General features: G+C 34.6%; 1 protein-coding gene across 7 annotated transcripts in view; it reads right to left on the bottom strand.

The window, feature by feature from the left end:
* Window positions 1–20,059, bottom strand: part of ZNF438 (zinc finger protein 438) — a 187,257-nt gene that overhangs the window by 133,734 nt on the left and 33,464 nt on the right. For 4 of the 7 annotated variants that reach the window (XM_019465212.2, XM_019465216.2, XM_019465213.2 and 1 more), the window contains exon 2: window positions 8,444–8,503. The exons of the other annotated variants lie outside the window; for them this stretch is intronic. The gene's annotated coding sequence lies outside the window, so the exon portion shown is untranslated. The remainder of the gene's footprint in view (window positions 1–8,443; window positions 8,504–20,059) is intronic. 7 annotated transcript variants of the gene reach the window in all.

The raw sequence follows: 20,059 nt of genomic DNA, 5'->3' as shown, positions 1-20,059 counted from the left end.
ATTTATAGAGTGTTAAACTTCTGCCAGACAGTTAAGTTACCTGATTTTTTTTTTTTTAATTTTTTTTTTCAACGTTTTTTATTTATTTTTGGGACAGAGAGAGACAGAGCATGAACGGGGGAGGGGCAGAGAGAGAGGGAGACACAGAATCGGAAACAGGCTCCAGGCTCCGAGCCATCAGCCCAGAGCCTGACGCGGGGCTCGAACTCACAGACCGCGAGATCGTGACCTGGCTGAAGTCGGACGCTTAACCCACTGCGCCACCCAGGCGCCCCAAGTTACCTGATTCTTTTGAGGGTTGGTTGTAAGCTCTTTCAGGACTTGTGTAGAGAAACCTTTATTCTAGGGTTCATTCTTATGAAGAGCTGGTAAGTTTTCATTTCTTACAGGCTGCCCTTGCCAGCTTCTAGGGGTTTCAAATTGCATGCACAGTTTGGTGCTCAGCCAGATCCTCAAGAATACCCCTATGCAGGTTTCAGGAATGCTTTCTGTGCCCAACACACTCCTCTCCAGGAGAATGAGATTTTAAGTGAATCAGACTTCCCTATCCTGCCTCCTTACTACTTCCTTCCCTGCTCCACAGTGAAAAATATTTCACTTCTAGATTCAGGTTACTGAACTGTAAAGGTTGAAAGGAAAACTGGCCTCCCTTTAAAAAACTCCCTTTAAAAACTGACTTCCCTTTAAAAACTTGCTTAGCATACCTTACTAAAAAAGGAGAAGGTGATGTAAAAGGTGCTTTATTTACACACACACACACACACACACACACACGTGTGTGTGTGTATATATGTATGTATGTATGTACATATATACATACACACACACACACACCAGGAATTTAATACAAAAAAAAACATAGATTTTGCTTCTTAAGAAGCTTATGCTGAATAGGTAATAATATTGATAAATATTAAAAAGTAGGATTATCTACATCCAAACCATAATTATGCACAAAAAAAGTATTTATTTCATTACCTTTGTTCTTAAAAATATTAGCCCTTTACTACTTGTGTTGGTAGATGCCCGAACTGAAGCCCTCACTAAACCATTAAATAGCCTATATATCTACTGGGGAAAAAAAATGAGCAGATGTTTTTGGGGAGGTTGAAGACATGTATGTGGGTAGCAGGAAGCAAATGTTTCCTCTAAGGCTAGACTGTCATAAGCCAAGTTGGGATCTTTTTTTAATTCAAGTGAAAATAATAATGCAAATATCATTTTCGAGTTTTCTTTGAATTATGTTATAAGCATAACTAAGAGTCACTGAATGGTCTTTTAAAATAAAGATTCTTACCCAGGGATGGGACTAGGGAGAGATGAGTGAGGCATCTAAGGTGTCCATTCACTTCTCCATGGTCCCAGATCTGTTCTTAACAAGCACATAACATGAGAGTACTGAAATTCCTTGCTACTCAGAGTGGGATCCATGCATCGGCATCAACATTACCTGGGAACTTGTTAGAAGTGTAGAATCTTGGGCCCCACCACAGATTTAATCAAAACCTCATTTTAATAAGATATCCAGGTGATTCATATATATATTAAAGTTTGAAAAGCAGGACCCTAGTTTATCCATTTCTTCTATTATTGAACTTCCATATTATTTTCAATTATTTTGCTTTAACTATTTTTCTATAACATTATATAGAACTCTCCTGCACATATCTTTGTGTTCTTGAGTAATTATCTTACCAGAAGGAACACATTAAAGTGGGAATTCTAGGGGTGGCACCTGGGTGGCTCAGCTGCTTAAGTGGCTGACTCTTGATTTCAGCTCAGGTCATGATCTCGAGGTTCGTGGGTTCAAACCCCACACTGGGCTCTGTGCTCACAGCACAGAGCCTGCTTTTGGATCCTGTCTTCCTCTCTCTCTCTCCAACCCTCTCTGACTCGTGTTCATGCACTCTCTCAAAAATAAATAAATGTTAAAAAAAATTTTTTTTAAGTGGGAATTCTAGGTTATTATGTGTTCTTTCAAATTTGAAACTTCTAACCTGCTGTGGTCTGAGAAACCAGTTAACCAGGCTTGTTGGAGTTAGGAGTCAGAGAATTCACAGATCAATGTAAAAAGTGGTTATGCACTTGAACTTGAATCCCAGCTCTGACAAAACCAGCCGTGTTAACTATGGGTGATGATGTAACCTGTCCAAGACAGTTTCCTCATCTGTTAAATGGGGACTATAACAGTATATACCTCACAGGATTGCCATGACAATTAAGTTAGTTAAAACAGATAAAGCACTTAAAACATTGTGTTATTTATATGTTTGCAATTAAGAGGAAAACTAGCAAATAAAGAGGCTCTAAGTGCACCTGATATACCATTTTAGGGTCTGAATTTTCAAATATCAACCAAATGTAGCATATAAAAAGCCTCTTTCCTCTCATCCCTGATCCTTGGATCTGTTCTAAGTAGATGAGATTGACAGAGAAAAGTGTATTACATTTAAGAAATGCTCCTTCCCTTTCTTTATTACATCATTATTGGTTTTAGAAGGAATGTGGATATATGCGTCTTCTGCTAAGGCCAGGTGCAATACTTAATCTTGATTGCCTAGATGCAGGAGGTCAAGAACCATGATGCATAGGCAATGGTCACACTACCTATACAATCAAGTCGGCACTACTGTTTATCTCTCCTCCTAGGAGAATTCCTGGCTCAGGGCAAGGCAGGAATCTCAATACAGGACATAATCCAAATTGTAGGTTTTGAGTCAGAGCAGAAGTTTTGTCTGGGTAAGGTCAATACAGTAACGAGGAAGAAGTCACATCTAAAGGACAGAGATAGGTAAAATGGGAAAGGAGGCAGCAAAGTCAGAAACCCAGAGAAGACAGAGAAACAAATGCGATTCAAGGTGAAAGCATGTGAAGGAGTTCAGGCTTTCCTGGTCACAACAGGGTATTCATCATAGCGCTGATTTCATACTGGTCTGCCGAGCACATGCTGGGTGAGACAGGCCCTGGTGCTGCCAGAAGCACTGTCACGCTGGAGGCAACTTTTAGATGTGCCATCCTATTATTTAGGTCCTAGCTACCAGAAGCAATCAAACATGAAGCACTTTAGTATCCAGAGACTCTGAAAATTACTCTTTCTTATGTCATTAATTCCAAGTTCCAAGGTTCAAGGGTTATAAAGAAACTGGAATTTGCATGAATAGCATTATTCAGGTCTAACTAAAAGCACTTATAACAAAGCTCTCTATTACTTAAATCATATTTTTGTCTAAGAGAAGGTAAGGGAATGGCTATATCCCTCTCAATGAAACATTCACACACGATCACTAATTCTCAGAGTTTCTGAGGTAAGGGAAAGAATGAGGTGACTTTTCCATTTCTAGCAAACTCTGATCAAAGGCTATTAAAAAAAAAAGCTATTTCCAAGTATCATGCTCTTTACTTCTGCAACTCAGTGAACTTTTGTTTAATAACTAAAATCTATCAGGGAATTTGTTGTGTTTATTTGTTTACTTTAGACCAAAAACTAATAAAAAATAAATTTTAAATTATTACTCAAAGTAATTTCCTTAGATGGAGACCTGGCCAATCCGAGTGGAATCAACCTTGATAGTAGTTCCTCTTTTTCTTAAATATTGGAAACTTCATTAGAAGTGCTTACCCTTTATTGGTAAAAGCTTCCAATATAAACGCAGGCAGAGGAATCTGAGGAATACTCTGAGAGTAAGTGTTCTGAAAAAAATAAAAGATTCTAAAAACACATATACTCTCAGAGTTGGGAAGATCTACAAATCAATTCTCATCTCCATTTTCCCTCCACAACTTGTAGAGTCTCAATCTGATCAGCCTCAACTTGTACACTGCCAGTGCTGGAGAACTCACTGTCCAGTGGAGCAGCTCAGTGTTACTTTTAAGCAAGTGTACTTGTTGCCAACTTATGCAATATAGCATTCATTACACTAAGCAGAAATCTCTCTGTAACTTCTCCCATTGCTTCTAGCCAGGTCTTTCCATAGCTCTAAAGCTCTAGTTCCTCTTCTACTCGAAAGGAATTCCAAATACAGAAACTTGGAATAATAAAGCTGCAAAACTTCTAGTGTAACCTCACTATGTGCGCTGTAATTTTGTTTTCTCTAGATCTCCCTCCACTGGTATCAGGCTAGAGGCTGAACCGGTTGAGATGAGGGTGTAGGGCAGGGAGTAACAAGGATTTAGTGGAGTCCAATGAACTTGGAGAACTTAAGGAACTGCAAACAGGCAATTTACTAGAGCAAAGTGAGCTAGGCAGAGAATGGTAGGAGATACAGTCAGCTGGCAGAACACACAGGGCCTGGTAGAACATGGTGAGACTTGGGGTTTTATCCTGAGTGTAATGGGTAGTCACCCAAGGGTTCTGGACAGAGAAACAGACAGGGACTGTTGAACATTTTTAAAAACCACTTATTGGGTGCCTGGGTGGCTCAGTCGGTTAAGCATCCGACTTTGGGTCAGGTCAGGACCTCACAGTCTGTGGCTTCGAGCCCAGTGTCAGGCTCTGTGCTGACAGCTCAGAGCCTAGAGCCTGCTTCGGATTCTGTGTCTCCCTCTCTTTCTGTTCCTCCCCTGCTTGCGTTCTGTCTCTGTCTCTGTCTCTCTCAAAAATAAATAAACATTAAAAAGAAAACCCCACCTTTGCTCTTATATGGAGAACTGACCAGAGTGGTACAAGGAGGAGATAAGGAAGACCAGTTAGAAGACTGTTGCTATCATCCAGGTAACTTGGGATGATGACAGGTTGTATTATATTAGGGTAGTAGTAGGGGGGTGGTGGCAATACAGGGGTATTTGGGATATATGTAGAAGACAGGACGTATAAACCTTACTGATGGGCTGGACATGGGTTAAGAAGGAAAGAGAAAACTCAAGATGGCTTCTGGTTTCTGGCCTGAGCAACTGTGTGTACCATTTACTGAGATAAAGAAGGAGGAGACAGGAACAGGTTTGGGGAGGAGAATTCAAGAGTTCTACTTCACACATGTTAGGTTGGAAATGTTTATTAGACTTTCAAATAGATGTTGAAGAGGCAGGCATAGAAATGAGCCTAGAGCTCACAGGAGAGATCAAGGTAAAAAAATAAAGCTGGGAGAACAGAAAGCATTTAAAACAAGGGGTCACATGAGACTGCACAGAGAATAAATGTAGAAGGCAGCCGAGGACTAAGCCCTAGAGAATGCCAACTTTTGGAGACCATACAGAAGAGAAGATAACAAAAGAGACTTTGTAATTTTGTGTGTATTTTATGCTTTCCAGTGTAAGACTGGAGACTTAGAACTACAGAAAGACATAGCTAAAACTGATGGGGGGAAGTTATAGAGAGATAGATTTCTGCACAGTGTAATGGGCACTACGATGAATAAGTTGTTAAGTAACTCTTATTCTTCTTCATAAAGCAGCTGGAATTACAGTTAACCCTTGAATAACACGGGTTTGAACTGTGGGGGTCCACTTACATGTGGATTTTTTTTCCATACAGTATCATACTGTAAATGTATTTTCCTTACAATTCTCTTAATAACATTTTCTTTTCTCCAGCTTGCTTTATTGTAAGAACACAATATATCACACATATAACATACAAAATATGTGTATGTGTTAATCGACTATTTAGTTACTGGCATGTCTGCCTGTCAACAAGAGGCTATTAGTAGTTAAGTTTTGAGGGAGTCAAAAGCTGTATGTGGATTTTTGACTTTGGGGTGGGGCAGGACCCCCAAAGCCCACATTGTTCGAGGGTTGACTGTATTTTATATCCACCAAGTCCACACCTAGTCATCATTATCTTCAAAAACCACCTTTCAAAGTCACATGCCTACTCTTTTTCTGAGTCCCGACCTATTGACTGAACCTGGATAGCTGCATTTCAACATGTCAGCTGCTCAATTACCCCATCTCTGGCCTCTGGCATTTGTCCTAGCTTCTGGATCCAAATTTTCACCCCCAACTAACAACTTCTAGTTGCCCAGCACTGACCAGGAGGCAGGTTGAGATCATGTTTCCCAGAGCTGCCAGAAGTTCTTGGCTTATGATCAATGAAGCACACAATGAGTGAGTGTTCAGCAGTTAATCAAGTGACAGAGAACAACTGACATGTTAGGGAACTGTAGAACGAGCCAGATCAAGGCTGGAACAGGGACCGAGAGATTGTACTCCAGGCTAGTCACCCCAGGGGAATCTGCTCTAGGTCACCCAGTGTGATCAGACATCGTTTAACCCAGAAGAGTTGAGCACTCTAAAGTTTACCATGTATCCATGGACTAAGAGTTTCCTGGAAGCCGATAACATTATGAACCAAACAGGAGGTACTTTACACCACACTTCAGCGCCCCTTCGTTCTGCACCAAACTCTCAGGTGCAGCCTAGAGATATTGTTACTTTCCCCACCACATCTAGAAAAGGAATTTCAAACTATTTTTGTGTTTGGGAAGATTAAATGAGATCATAAATAAAGTGTCTGGTACATAGAAAGTGCTCAATACATAATAGCTACTCACATTTATACTTTAGATGACCACAAAATAACAGTCAGGCAGCTGAATGGTAAAGTAGGTCTCTAAAAACTACTTTTAATGCTCTTCTTTAGCACAAAAGAATAATAAAAGGGTTTTTTGTTTGTTTTTTATGTATGAACTATCATATGACCAATGGAATTTAAACTTGTCCCAAAAAAGCTCTCTTCCATTTTTCTGAACTTCCTAGCCAAGATTTAGCAAAAGGATGTTACACAAAAAACAAGTAAAGATGTCATTCTAATAATACAAGATTGATAACACCAATTCTAAATAAATACCATCAAGCAAAACAGAAATCTTCAAGCCTAATAATTATTCTGCAATGATCACTCAGGCCTGGGTTTGTTGTTTTAAATGTCTACATCCTTCAAGTATAATATATTTCTATTTCCCTTTATTAAATTTAAGTTTAACTAAAATCATTAAAGTTGGCAACAGAAGCAGGAAACCATTTATAAGACCAGCATGGCTATTTTATCTTTATTAATGAAAAGTTATGTAATAGTTTCAGCAAACTACAGAGTTCCATTCTTGTAGTCTTTTAATATTTATAGAAATCTAAAAGAGCTATACTGCTAGAGTTCATTTTTGAAACTGAGAATTTCTATTATCTGACAGCAATAAATTATTTTAGCTCAATTACAGAAATGGCTATTTAAGAGTTCTGTTCATCTTTATTCATATTCCTTAACAATAGGTCAACTGTGTCTAGTACTTGACCTAGAAGCTTACATAGATGTAACTGAAGGGTCTCAACTCCAAACTGAGTCCCATCACTGGTCTTTTTGCCTCCAATAGTACATTAAAGAAAAGAGAAGAAAAAGAAAAGACAGTGCACTGGGAACCATTTGCAGGTCTTACCTCTGTTAATACAAAGTGCTATACTAAACTACCAAAGACCACAGAAGCACCTTAAAAGAATCAAAGAGCAAGTGTGTAATCAGGTATAAGGAAGTCACAAACACCATGCCAATATCCAAAAACTGAAATCCCACACCTCCTATAAACTGAAAAGTGAAACCGATGGTCACATATTTCCTTATATCTCTATTCACAGAATCTGGATTTTTAAAAGATAACTAATAATTTTGATTCCTCAAACTATTGCAGAGAAAAGTTACTTCTAAACTATAATTTTCAAATAAATAAACCTTGATTTTTTTCTGCTTTAAATGAATTTTTATTTTGGAATAATTTTAGATTTACAGGAAAGTTACAAAGATACAACAGATTTCCTATATCTCCCTCACTCAATTTCCCCTAAAGCTGACATCTTACATAACCACGGTTTTGTCAAGACTAAGGAATTAGTGTGGATATATTGCTATTAATTAAGCTATAGGTTTTATTTGGATTTCACCTGTTTTTTCACTAATACCTTTTTTTTCCAGTTCTAAGATCTAATCTAATAATAATTATTATATTTTTATATATTACATATCTTATTTTATTATATAATATATATTTTATTTATCTATATTATACTTCTATATATTTATATTTATATATTATATTATTTATATAGTAAATATTTTATAGTTACATATATATTTATATTATATATTTATATATTTTATATTTATATTTATGTTTATATGTATCATATATATTTTATTATATATTTATTTTATTTTATAATATATATATTTTTTATATTTTCAGCGCTTTAAGTATTTTCTAGTGCTTTAAGGTGCCAAGCTTATGTGTCTTATTAAATGTCTTCACTATAAATACTACAGAAAATAAACGTACAGGCTCCCTGGAAAATATGACTTATTGGGTATAAGAGAAATGTTATACTATGATTCATGTAAACATAATATTTCTACTAACATTTTACTGAGGAGAAAAAGAGATAAATCACTTTGTCAGGAACCTATGAGATCAAATTATTTAATGTTTCATAAATATCTTTTCAAAAAATGCTTGTCTCTTACCTATCTCCTAAGGCTCCAGTAAAGAGTCATAAGATATACAGTAAATCCTTTTAATTAATCCTGTAATAGAATATAAAGTATTATTATAAGCATATTCAAATAATCCATTTTTATCAAACATATGTAGAAACTGCCTTCCTTTCATTCTCAAATTTAATTTTTAATTACTGTATATTTTTATTAAGATATCACAATAACTAACTTAAGGGAGAATATAATTCACTAAATTTATTACACCTCTTTAGTTTAAAAATGAAAGCATGCAAAATTTAATAAAAGTTTTAAGACAAACAGAAAATGTACCAGAAAAAAAAAAAGAAATGCCAAATGAATAAAACTGACTAGGAAGAATGCTTCGCATTCTTTTCCATGTACATAATGCCGTGCAAATTACTAAACAGTCACAAACAAGTGAATCATATCGAGGACACAGACTTTTGATGGGAAAATGGTAATCCAGAGTTTGGAGTTAGGAGGTTTCTGAAAAAATACATGTCTGGTAAAGTGTCCGTGTGTGTCAGTTTGCCTGAGATGGTCCCAATTTATGCCTGTTGTTCACAGTGTCCCACTCAATGTATTATTTATCTTAGATTTTTTTAGTGCTTTTTTTTTTTTAATGGTAGCAGTATAATAAGCCTGGGTTTTCACTTTTAGGTTCTGCCATTATCTTGTGGAGCAGTATGAGATGCATGTGCAGAGAACCCAGCTGCCAATTAACATGTGGTTAAATCTGAAAGACTTTAAGCATAAAGGCATTTCTGGATGGGCTATAACTCATACCTCATTCTCAAAAACAATACCTAAGCCAGTTTCAGGGGGAAAAAAAAAAAGCGCACTCAGGCAGGAATAGCTCGAGACAACTCCTTCAGCCTTGAATGGAGGTGGAAGAAATATTCAATACTGCTGCCCCTGCTTATGACTAGTTCGAAGACCATATTAAGAAAAGCAGATGGAGATGTTTTACATATTACTCTATAAAGAATGACTTTTCATTTAGATCAAACGAATGCTCTTTAAACTTCTCCCTCTCAATTCTAATTACAATTTATCTTCTTTACACAAAGTTAAGTGACAGCTGTTATTTTGATGGCTCTATTAGCAGAAGAAATTCACACTTAAATGATGTCAGCTTTCTATCAGTGTCAGGAGATACATCAAATAGAAAACTCAGTTAATTCCCCCTTTTTTTTCTTACTGATTTAGAGAGTAATTCAATAAAACAATATGCATACAAATGTACTGTTAGGCTAATAACATACAGAAATTTTATATATTTGCAATAACAGCATAAAGGAAGCAAGTGAGAAGAAAGTTGTATTAGAGTAAGGATATAACACCAGATGGGAACTCAAATCCACAGAAATATAAGAGAATGAAAAATAGGCTGATATAGCTAACTCTATAAATACATATTTGTTCTCCTTTCTTCTCTCAGCTTCTTTAAAAGAGACATAGGATTATATAAAGTAAAAATTACAACAATATATTGTTGGGTTTCTATAGTATATACATAGAAGATGTATAATAATAGTAGGAAAAAGTGGAGAGAGAGAAAAATGGAGCTATACAGGAGAAATGTTTATTTTACTGAGTATAAGTAAAAATGAGAAGTAGATTCTTCTAAGTTGAAATGTATATTGTAAAACCTAGAGCAAACACTAAGAGAATAACTCCAGATGTATAATTTAAAAATGATTAAAAGACTCAAAATACCACACTGGAAGATATTCACTTATTTCAAAAGAATTCACTTAATTTGAAAGAATTCAAGAGAACAAAGGCATGAGACCTACAGAAAACAAAAAGCAAAATAGCAGATGTAAATCCAACCATATCAATAATATTAATTGTGAATGGATTAAACAACCTAGTCAAAAAGCAGAAATTATCAGATTGTATTTTTAAACATCCAATGACAGTTGACCCTTGAACAACATGGTTTGAACTGAACAAGTCCACTTAACATGTGGATTTTTTTTCAATAAATACACTATAGTACTGTAAAAATCTTCCTTATGATTTTCTTAACAACCAACATTTTCTTTTCTCTAGCTTACTTTATTGGAATATATACCAAATAATATACAACATATACAAAATATGTCTGTTATGTTACTGGTAAAGCTTTTTGGTCAACAATAGGTTAAGTTCTTTGGAGTCAAAAGTTTTATGTGCTGGATGCCTGGGTGGCTCAGTTGGTTACAGGTCCGACTCTTGATTTTAGCTCAGGTCATGGCCTCACCGTCCACAGGATCGAGTCCCGCATAGGGCTCTGTGCTGACAGCATGGAGTCTGCCTGGGTCTCTCTCTCTCTCTCTCTCTCTCTCTCAAAATAAATAATAAAAAATTATTTTAAAAAGTTTTATGTGAATTATCAACTGTGCAGAGAGTCAGCACCACAACACCTGTGTCATTCAAGGGTAAAACTGCATATACAATATGCTGTCTACAGGAGACACATTTTATGTTCAATGATACAAATAGGTTGAAAGTAAATGGAAGAAAAAAGACACACTATGCAAAGAAGAACCATGAGAATCAGAAAAAATAAACTTTAAAACAACAACAAAAGAACTGAAGGAATAAACAATTCAAAAATGAAATTGGAAGATGTCATATCCCCTTTCAATATTAGATGGAACAACCAAGAAGAAAATACACAAGGAAATAAAAGATTTGAAAAAAAACTATAGGTCAACTAGACCTAAAAGACATCTATATGATACTCCACCCAAGAATACAATACACATTTTCCTCAAGTGCACATGAAACATTCTCTAAGGTAGACTGTATTCAAGGCCATGTACCAGCCTCAACAATTTAAAGTGATTAAAATCATGCAGACTGTTCCATGACCACAATAGGATGCAATTAGAAATCAGTAACAGAAGGAAATTCTAGACAAATACGTGGAAATAAAACAATACACTGCTAAATAACCAATAAGTCAAAAAAATCATAAAGGAATTAGAAAACTCCCTGACATGAATGAAAACAAAACACAACATGCCAAAACCTATGGGATACAGCTAAAGAAAGCAGTGCTTAAAGTAAAATTTATCATTGTAAATACTTATGTTAAAAAAGAAGATCTCAAATGAATAACCTAAATTTCCATCTTAAGAACTGAGAAAAAGAAGAGTACACAGAAAAGCAAGCAGAAGTAAGGGAATAATAAAGATTCAAGTGCAAAAAAAAAAAATGCAATAAAGAATAGAAAAACAAAAAAGAAAATCAATGCAAACAAAAGTTGTTTCTTTGAAAAGATCAACAAAATTGACAAACCTTTAGCTAGAGTGACTGAGAAAAAATAAAGGTACACACAAATTACCAGAATCAGGAATGAACAAAAGAACATTACTATTGCCTTCCAGAAATAAAAGTTATTATAAAGGAATATTATGAACAACTGTACATCAACCAATTGAGTACTTGGATGAAAAGAACAAATTCTTTTTTTTTTTTTTTTAATGTTTATTTTTGACAGACAGGAGAGACAGAGCATGAGCAGGGGAGGGGCAGAGAGAGAGACAGAGACACAGAATCTGAAGCAGGTTCCAGGCTCTGAGGTGTCAGCACCTCTCTCAGCACAGAGCCCGACGCGGGGCTTGAACTCATGAGCCGTGAGATCATGACCTGAGCAGAAGTTGGACGCCTAACCGACTGAGCCACCCAGGTGCCCCAAAAAGAACAAATTCTTAAAAAAACAACTACAACTGACAGAGAAAACATACAAACTCTGAATAGGCCTGTAACAAATACAGATTGAGTTAGTAATTAAAATACTTCCAACAAATGTAAGTACAGAACCAGAGGGCTTCACTGGTAATTCTACCAAACCTTTAAATGAGAATACCAATCTTTAAAGAAGTCTTCCAAAACAAACCAACCAAACATACATGAAGAGAGAACACTTCCACAAGGCCAGTATTACTTGATACCAAAACTAGACAAAGACATAAGAAAACTATAGACCAACATTCTTTATGAATATAGATGCAAAATCCTCAACAAAATACTAGCAAAGCAAATCCAGCAATATGTAAAAATGATTAAAACCACAACCAAGTAAGATTTACCCTAGGAATGCTAGGTTGGTTCAATACCCACTGACCAAGAAACCCAATCAATAATATATTAACTAAATTAACTAATACTACATTAATGAATTTTTTAAAAAATACATGATAATATCAATAAATACAAAAAGAGTATTTGCTAAAATCCAACACTCTCTTATCACAAAAAGCATTCAACAACCAGGAATAGAAAGGAACTTCCTCAACCAGACAAAAGACATCTACAAAAACTCACAGCCAACATCATACTTAATAATGAAAGACTGAATGTGTCCCTCCTAAAATTAGAAACAAGAGAATTGTGTCCTATTTCTTACCATTTCTACCTAACAGTTCACTGCAAGTTCTAACCAATACGATTAAGCAAGAAAAAAACAAAAACAAACAAACAAAAAAAGATCCAGATTGGAAAGAAGTATAACTATCTCTATTCGTAGATGACAGAGTTTTGTGTGAAGAAAATCCTAAGGAATCTACTTTAAAAAAAGTTTTTAGAATAACCATGCTCAGCAAGGTTGCAGGATGTAAGAATATACCAAAAAATTCTTTTTTTTCTATACAACCACAATAACCAATCCAAAATTGAAATGATAAACTTAAGAAAGCAATTCCATTGAGAAGGAAGATTAAAATAGAGAAAATTTTAATTGAGAAGATTAAAACACTTTAGAATGTATTTAACAAAAATAGTATACGACTTGCACAGTGGAAACTACAAAATACTGTTAAAAGAAATTAAAGACAACTTAAATGGAAAAACATGCCATGTTGATGAACTGTTAAGACTCAATATTGTTAGGATGTCAATACTCCCATATTGGTCTACATATTTGGCATAATTCCCATTACAATCCAAGATGTCTTTTCTCCAAAAATTGACAAACTTTTACTAAAACTCATATGGATATGCAAGGGACCTAGAAGAGCCAAACAATCTTAAAAAAGAAAAAGAAAGTTGGAAGACTCACATAACCCGATTTCAAAACTTACTATATAGTTACAGTAATCAACACAGCATGGTACTGGCATAGACATTTCTCCCAAGAAGATTTACAAACATCTAATAAACATATGAGAAGATGCTCAACATCATTAACCACTGGGGAAATGCAAGTGAAAATCACAATACATTTTTAATCAATTTGATATTCAATGAGACACGACTTCATGCCTATAATCAACAATAGAAATAACAAGTACTGATGAAGATGTGGAGAAATTAGAATCCTCTCCATTGCTGGTGGAAATGAAAAATGGTACAGTCAATTAGGAAAACATTTTGGCAGTTCCTCAAAAGTCTAAAAGATAGAGTACCATTTGACCCTGCAATTCCCACTACTAAGTAAGTACTCAAGGGAAATGAAAATGTACACCCACACAAAAACTTGAACATAAATATCATAGCAGCATTAATCATAATAGCCAACAAGTGGAAACAACCCAAATGTCTATCAACTGATGAATGGATAAACAAAATGTGGCATATCCATTCAATGGAATAGTATCCAACAATAAAAATTAAATTATTAATAATAATTTAATATTAATTAAAATATTAATATATGTTACATCATGAATGAACCTCAACACACTATACTAAGTGAAAGACCACATACAGTAAGATTCAACTTACATGAAAAACCAGAATAAGCAAATGTATAGACTGAAAGTAGATTATGGTTGTCAGGCTGGGTTGATTGGAAGAATAGGGATAGGCAGTGACTGCCAACAGGTATAGTCTTCTTTTAGGGGGTGATGGAAATGCCTTAAACCTAGATTGTAGCAATGGTTGTACAATACTGTGACTACACTAAAACCACCTAATTGTATACTTTAAATGGGTTAATTTAATGACATGGAAATTGTATCGCAATTAAAATGTTCTTATTTTAGTTGAAACCAAACTATAGTGTCTAAGGAAGCTAATTAACTCCACAAATAATTTTTTAAAAACTTAAGTGATTATTATGAATATTCAGATAATGATCACTTAAGAGAGAAGAGAGGATTGTGATTGACACAGGACACATGGAAGAGTTTTAAGGATGATGGACAAAGTTCTATTTCCTGACCTGGGTGTTATCAGCATTGCAATAATTCAGTAAACCATGTATTTTATAATATGTTTCTTATAGCATATGTTTTATTTTATAATAAAAACACATTTTTAAGGGTCATATTTGGATTTTTTAAAATATAATTTATTGTCAAATTGGCTTCCATACAACACCCACTGCTCATCCCAACAAGTGCCCACCTCAATGCCCATCACCCATTTCCCCCTCTTCCCTACCCTCCATCAACCCAGTTTGTTCTCTGTATTTAAGAGTCTTTTATGGTTTGCCTCCCTCCCTTTCTGTTTGTAACTATTTTTTCCCCCTTCCCTCCCCCATGGCCTTAAGTTTCTCAAGATCCACATATGAGTGAAAACATATGATATCTTTCTCTGACTTGTTTCACTTAGCATAATACTTTCCAGTTCCATCCACATTGCTGCAGGATTTCATTTTTTTCTCATTGCGGATTTTTAAAAAATAGGAATTTGAGATTATATCCTAATCATCTGACTAAACTATTTGCTAAGACAATAATGAAAATATCCTCTATCTGTATACATTTATTGAGCATTTGAAATGTGGCTAGCATGACTGAGGAACTGAATTAAAAAAAAAGTTTTTATTGAAGTATAATTGACATACATGTTATATTAGTTTCAGGCATACAATAGTGATTGTCAAATGTATGCATTATACAGTGTTCCCCATGCCTAAGTGTAGTTATCATCTGTCACTGTACATTATTACAATGTTATTGACTACATTCTCTATGCTGTGCTTTTCATCTTTACGACATTTATTTTATAAATGTAATTTTATACTTTTTAATCCCTTTAGCCTATTTTATCCATTCCCCTCTGGCAACCACCAGTTTTGTTCCCTGTATTTACGAGTCTGTTTCTGGGTTTCTGCTTGTCTGTTTTGTTTTTTAGATTCCACATGTAAGTGAAATGATAGGGTATTGGTCTTTGACTTATTTCACTTAACATAGTACTACCTCTAAGTCTATCCATATTGTTACAAGTGGCAAGATCTATCATTCATTTTTATGGATCAGTAATATTCCATTGTGTATACACTACCTCTTCTTTAACCATTCATATACTGGTTTTCCATATCTTGGCTATTATAAATAATGTTGCAATAAACATAGGGGTGCACATATCTTTTCAAATTAGTGTTTTCGTTGTCTTTGGGTAAATACCTAGTAGTGGAATTACTGGATAGTATTTCTATTTTTAGTTTTTTTAGGAACCTCCATAATGTTTTCCACAGTGGTTGTACCAATCTACATTCCCACCAAAAGTGCACAAGAGCTCCCCTTTCTCCACATCCTCGCCAACTCTTATTATTTCTTGTCTTTTTGATACTAGCCATTCTGACGGGTGTGAGGCGATACTTCATTGTGGTTCTGATTTGCATTTTCCTAATGATTACTGATGCTGAACATCTTTTCATGTGTCTGTTGACCATCTGTATGTCTTCTCTGGGAAAATGTCTATTCAGGTCCTCTGCCCATTTTTAATCAGATTATTTGGGGGATTTCTGCATTGAATTATCTAAGTTCTTTATATATTTTGGATATTAACCTCTTAGAAATATCGTTTGCAAATATCTTCTCCCATTCAGTAGGCTGCCTTTTCATTTTCTTGATAGTTTTCTTTGCTGTACAAAAGCTTTTTTGGTGTAATCTCATTTAGTCTTTTTTTTTTTTTTTTTTTTGCTTTTGTTTCCCTTGCCTCAGGCAACACACCCATAAATATGTTGTGAAGGCCATGAAGTCCAAGAGATTACTGCCTATGCTTCCTATGCTTTCCTTTAGGACTTTTATGGTTTCAGTTCTCACATTTAAATCATTAATCATTTTGAGTTTATCTTTGTGTATTGTTTAAGAGTGGTCCTGTTTCATTCTTTTACATGTAGCTATCCAGTTTTACCAATACCATTTGTTGAAGAGATTGTTTTTTCCCCATTGCATATTCTTGCCTCTTTTGTCATAGATTAATTGACCATATAAGCTTGGTTTCTTTCTAGGCTTTCTATCCTGTTCCATTGTATGTGTGTGTGTGTGTGTGTGTGTGTGTGTGTGAGAGAGAGAGATACTGTTTTGGTTACTACAGCTTTGTAGTATATCTTGAAATCTAGGATCTTGGTATCTCTAGCTTTGTGCTTTCTCAAGATTTTTTTTGGCTATTTAAGGTCTTTTGCAGTTCTATACAAATTTTGGGATTTTTTTTTTTTGGTAATTATATAGTTTATTGATGTGTTCACTGTCTTACCTCATCCATTATGGTATAATTTCCCTGAAGGCAAGAAGTAAATCTGTTTTAATCACTATTATATACCCCCACCACCACACTAATGTATTCCTTAGCACTTACAAAATCTCAAAGAATCATTAAAAATATCAGTAGTACATAACTAAGAAAAAAATTGTAATTATATGAGCTGGAAATTTTATAATTGTTCTAGTTCTGTGAAAAATATAGTTGGTATTTTGAAAGGAAGTGCATTGAGTCTGTAGATTGTTTTGGGTACTATGGACATTTTAACAATATCAATTCTACCCATGAGTATGGTATATCTTTCCATTTGTTTGAGTCATCTTCAATTTCTTTTTTCAACATCTTATAGTTTTCAGAATATAGGTCTTTCACCTCTTATGTTAAATTTATTCCTACGTATTTTTTTGGCACAACTGTAAATGGGATTTTCTTAATATCTTTTTCTGCTAGTTTGGTATTAGTGTATAGAAATGCAACAGATTTCTATATATTAATTTGTATCATGCAACTTTACTGAATTCATTTATCAGTTCTAATAGTTTTTTGGGGTTTTCTATATATGAGTATCATGTCACTCTTACGTAGTGAAGTTTTATTTCTTCCTTACCAATCTGGATGCCTTTTATTTTTTTTTCTTGTCTGACTGCTGCAGCTACGACTTCCAGTCTATGTTGAATAAAAGTGGTAACAGAAGACATCCTTGTCTTATTCCTGATCTTACAGGAAAAGCTTTTAGTTTTTGCAACTGAGATAATGTTAGCTGTGGGTGCGGGTTTGTCATATATGATCTTTATCATGGTGAAGTATGTTTCCTCTAAACCCACTTTGTGAAGACTTTTATCATGAATGGATGTTGAATGTTGTCAAATGCTTTTTCTATATCTATTGAGATGGTCATGTGGTTTTTACCCTTCCTCTTGTTAATGTGATGAACCATGTTGACTGACTTGCAGATAATGAACTCTCCTTGTATCCCTAGAATAAATTCCATGTGATCGCTGTGAATGATTCTTTTAATATATTGTTGAACTTAGTTTGCTAATATTTTGTTGAGGATTTTTGCAACTATGTTCATCAGGTATTACTGGCCTATAGTTTTCTTTTTTTGTAGCATCTTTGTCTGGTTTTGGTACCAGGGTAATGCTGTCCTCATAAAATTAATTTGGAAGTTTTCCTTCTTCTATTCTTGAAATAGCTTGGGAAGAATCAGTATTAACTCTTGTTAAATGTTTGGTAGAACTCAACTGTGAATCTACCTGGTCCTGGACTCTTGTTTGTTGGTAGATTTTTTACTACCAATTCAATTTAATAACTAGTAATCAGTCTGTTCAATTTTTCTATTTTTTTCCTGATTCAGTTTTGGAAGATCATATGCTTCTAGGAAGTCACCCGTTTCTTCTGTTATCCAACTTGTTGGCATAAAATTCTTCATAGTAGTCTATTATAATCCTTTATATTCCATGATGTCATGACCTTCATACAGTGTCAGTTGTTATTTTTCCTCCTGCATTTCTTATTTGAGTCCTCTCTTTTTTTCTTGACAAGTTTGGCTAAAGGTTTATCAATTTTATTTATCTTTTCAAAGAACCACTCTTGGTTTCATGGGTCTTTTCTATTTTTTTAGCCTCTATTTCATTTATTTCTGTTCTGATCCTTATTATCGCCCTCTTCTACTAACTTTGGGTTTGTTTGTTCTTTTTTCAAAGCCCTTAGGTGTAAGGTTAGATTGCTTATTTGAGATTTTTCTTATTTCTTGATCTATAACTGTATCACTACAAACTTTCCTCTCAGAACTGCTTTTAGTGCATCCCAAAGATTTTGAACTGCTATGCTTCCATCTTCATTTGTCCATATGTATTATTTCATTTTGTCTTTGATTCTTCGTTGACCCACTGTTGTGTAGTAGCATGCTGTTTAGCCTCCATGTGTTTGTGTGATTTTCCAGTTTCCTTCTTGTAATCAATTTCTAGTTCTACACTGCTGTGATTGAAAAAAATATGCTTGATATGCTTTCAGTCTTCTTAAACTTGAGACTTATTCTGTGGCCTAACAAATGATCTATCCCGGAGAATGTTCCGTGTACACTTGAATGTGTATCCTGGCATTTTGGGATGGGATGTTCTGGATATATATGTTAAGTTCATCTGGTCTAATATGCCACTCAAAGTCACTGTTTCTATCCTATGTCTATACTGTCCAATTATTGAGCACCTGAAATGTGGCTAGCATGATTAAGGAATTGAATTGTTAATTTAATTCTAACTAGTTTAAATTCAAATATAAATAATCATATGTGGCTGATGGCTACCACATGGACAATGCAAGCTTAGAGCATACAACTACTATGAAATTTCTGGCAGATATATATTTTCAAAAATAGTGGATAAATAAGCTAACCTTTAAAACATTGAAAATAAAATCTATATATAACAGAGATGGCAGCTTTATAATAACCATCACTTTTTAAAATCTGCATAGAATTCTAAACAAGCAATGAAATAGGGAGTATATACATATATATATATATACACACACACACACACACACACACACCATCCTTCACACATACACACATATATAATATATATATATCACATATATACACATGCATATATGTGTAGATATATATATCAGAAAATTTTGCAATCAGTTGTGCTTATCCTACTTGGCAGAGTTCTTAATAAGCCCAAAAACTTAACAGCAGTCCTATTTCCAGATTTCACCCTAACTCTCCAGGAAATAAAAAAGGTAACCTAATTTGAACATCACTCATGTGGTGTCTACAACCTATCACCAACCCCTATAAATTCTCTAAGAACCATAAATTCCACCCAGCATCCTGAACAAATCCAACTATATATAAAGTCTAAGGTGTTTCTGTCACCCTCCTGTTTGTTTCTGAGTCCTAAGTTTTTCAGATTTGATTTTATGACCAGTTTCTATCAGTAAAAATGATCCTTAATATTCATTTGACAAACATTTCTTATTATGTTAGGTGCTATATTAGGAAACAGATGAAAAGTACAATCTTTGTCCTCATAGAAATTATAGCCTAGAGGGAGCAAGTACCCAATAAACCTGCAGAACTGAATAGTGTTTCAGTACTAAATGAGTACCATTTATATACCTCTATGGTTGTACAGAAAGGAATGCCTAATCTCCAGGAATAGAAAAGGAAAGGGACCAGGGAAGTGA

The sequence above is a fragment of the Panthera pardus genome, unplaced genomic scaffold (genome assembly GCF_024362965.1).
Source record: "Panthera pardus isolate Hobbes unplaced genomic scaffold, ASM2436296v1 HiC_scaffold_6, whole genome shotgun sequence".
In the NCBI taxonomy this organism is placed as follows: Eukaryota; Metazoa; Chordata; class Mammalia; order Carnivora; family Felidae; genus Panthera; species Panthera pardus.
This window is presented reverse-complemented; position numbering and strand designations above follow the sequence as displayed.